This window comes from Helianthus annuus, chromosome 13, assembly GCF_002127325.2.
Source record: "Helianthus annuus cultivar XRQ/B chromosome 13, HanXRQr2.0-SUNRISE, whole genome shotgun sequence".
In the NCBI taxonomy this organism is placed as follows: Eukaryota; Viridiplantae; Streptophyta; class Magnoliopsida; order Asterales; family Asteraceae; genus Helianthus; species Helianthus annuus.
Genome location: NC_035445.2, coordinates 113551359 through 113554570, shown reverse-complemented (window position 1 = coordinate 113554570; position 3212 = coordinate 113551359).

Sequence of the window (3212 nt, the reverse complement as noted above, 5' to 3'; positions counted from 1 at the left end):
ATCCAGTTCTGTCCGAACCATACTAACATGGAACTCCACATTTTTTTCACCCATTCTCCAAAGCCACACATCTGATTTGGCTCTAATCGGAACACTATTCACGACAGCTAAACAAGCAGCCCATTCGTTTTTCAGTGCATCATTTGACAGGTCATTCCTACTACCCCAGAGCCATTCGATCCTCCCTTGCGTTATTTTATAGCGGTCCGAGACACTGCAGGATTTATTACTCTCAATGTCGAACAGATTTGGAAATACCTCCCGAAGCGGTCTACTTCCCACCCACGAATCTAGCCAAAAAAGAGTTTTTTCCCCACTACCAAGGTCAACAACTAGTTTTTCACCTACAATAATCGGTTGATTTTCATTGCTTCGACCCATTTTTACTATCGACTTCCAGACACCTCCTAAAGAATGTTTTATCGGAATGGAGGATTTGCATCTTGGACCACCGTGTATGGCCGTAATCACCCTTGCCCACAACGAAGATAATTCATTTTTATATCTTACGCACCATTTGATCATGAGAGCTTTGTTTGTTGAAGCAAGACTACCAATACCCAACCCACCATTATTTTTTGGAGCTACAACTTTAAACCAAGGGACCCAACTCACTTTGTTTTTATCCATGCACCCACCCCACAAGAATTTACGTCGAATTTTTTCCAATTGCTTTAAAACTTGAATCGGAGCACAAAAGAGTGAAAGAAAATATGTTGGTAGGTTACTTAAAACCGCTTCAATTAATGTCACCCTCCCACCAAAAGATAAGGTCCGAGCCTTCCATAACGTAAGCTTCTCCTCGAATCTTTCAATAATAGGTCTCCAATTTTTTACCAAACTCATATTTGCACCTACCGGTAGCCCTAAGTAATTGAAGGGAAACGTACCAGTTTTGCATTGTAAGATTTCCGCCTTTTGCATGATGACATCGTTTGTTACACCCACCCCGAACAATTGACTTTTTGAGAAATTCACCTTTAAACCTGAGGACAAATGAAAACATCTTAATAGTCTCGAAAGGTTTTGAATATTTGAGTTTGACCACTCCACAACAAATAATACATCATCCGCGTATAGAAGGTGTGAAATGATTGGACCGTCATTCGGTGTTTTATAACATTTGAATAAACCAATTGTGTTAGCCGAGACTGTAGCAACATGAAGTGCTTCCATAGCGAGAATGAACAATAGAGGTGATAAAGGATCACCCTGACGAACCCCACGCTCAATATTAAATTCTTTTGAAGGAGAACCATTCACCAAAATTGAGGATCTTGAGGAAGACAGAATACCCGATACCCATTTACGCCATAGAGCGGGAAATCCCATTTGTGAAAGCGTAGAGTCCAGAAATTCCCAACTAATAGAGTCAAAAGCTTTTTCGAAATCAACTTTGAACAACAACATTTTGTTTTTTGACTTCTTGCACCACGAGATTAATTCATTTATTATGAGAGGCCCTTCCAAAATGCTTCTCCCTTCAATATAAGCAGTCTGAGTATCGCTAACCAAATAATCCATCACTTTTTTCAATCTTTTAGCTAGTAACTTAGATACCAGTTTCGAGATGCACCCGATGAGGTTTATCGGCCGAAATTCGTTAATGAGCTAGGGGTTGGACGTCTTAGGCACAAGAGTGATAAAACTTGAATTGCAACCTCCACTTAATTTACCGTGAACGTAAAAATGATCCAGTAGCTTGACAAAATCCGCCTCCATGATGTCCCAGAAGTGCCTGATAAAGCTGAAAGTAAAGCCATCTGGACCCGGAGTCTTGTCACCCCCACAATCCCATACTGCCTCCTTTATTTCTTCTCTAGAAAATCTTTTTACTAACATTGCAGATTGATCTAGGGATAGTACCTTGAAACCGTTGTTTATGAAACTTGGCCGCCCGTGATTTTCTTCCTTAAACAATTGTTCAAAATGATTCTTAATTTCTTTTTTTAGTGAATCTGGCTGCGAGATCCATACGTTGTTAAAATTGAGGCCATTGATCCTATTATTCTTCTGGTGACTTTTGATCATGCCGTGAAAAAATGAGGAATTCTCATCACCTTCGATTAACCATTTTACTTTGGCTCTTTGCTTCAGATCTTCCAAATTGTTCTCCTCCAATTCCGCCACCGTTTTCGACCATAATTCTCTATTTTGAATTTCTTCCTCCGAAAGAGTCGAAGATTCCGCTTTCATATCAAGTGCTTCAATTTTCTTTGATAAATCACATACCTTTTCCCGATCCCGGATTTTTAGCTTCCTACACCATGGTTTGATTGCCAGTTTAACAGCTTTCAACCGCAGACTTAGCATTTTGTCCGGCGGATTAGGTTGTTGAAACCCACTGTACGAGTCTATCACAATGTTCTTTAAACTCTCTTCATTCAGCCAAGAGTTAAAGAAACGAAAAGGTGGAGTACCAGATCGTTCTTCGGCACATTTTAGGAGTAGAGGACGGTGATCTGACCTGTATCTGGGCAAACCGGTTAATTTTGCTGACGGCCAGTTGGATAGAAATGATTGACAGACTAACATTCTATCAATTTTGCTAAGGCGTGAGCCATCATCAGATCTATGAGTATACGAACATCCGAGCATGGTATACTCGGACAAGCCAGCTAAACGATAATATATGTTTTCACATTATTTAAAGTCATATGGTAAAGTAAAATGTTTTTACATTATTTAAAGTCTATGTTTTCACAATTTCAGTTCTGATTATATATATCGTCAAGTAAAATGTTTTTATATTATTTAAAGTCTAAGTCTATGTTTTCACAATTTCAGTTCTGATTTAAACCGACACATTTCTCTTTTGTGGTATAATTTTTCTTTAATTCCCACGCAAAAGACAAAGAGCCCAATAAAGCAAAAGACCTTAAATGGTTCTTTTAGCATGATTGGTAATGATTTGGTTAGGGCCTTAATTTCTAATTAAAAAATAATCAACTTTTTTTTTATTCGTAATAAAACCATCGAGAAGATTTTTATATATTAATTATAACTAGTATTTAGCCCCTGTGTTGCGGGGCGAGGGGCGTAAATCCGCGCTACAATTATATATATATATGGAAACCATTAAGTCTCCCCAACTTTTAGAACAATCTCAGTCGTATAAACTCATCTACTTTTAATCCTGTCCGTCTAAACTAGGAAAAAAACTGCCTTTTTAGCAGTTGAGAGAGGTTACACACACTCTCTCCAAAAATAAG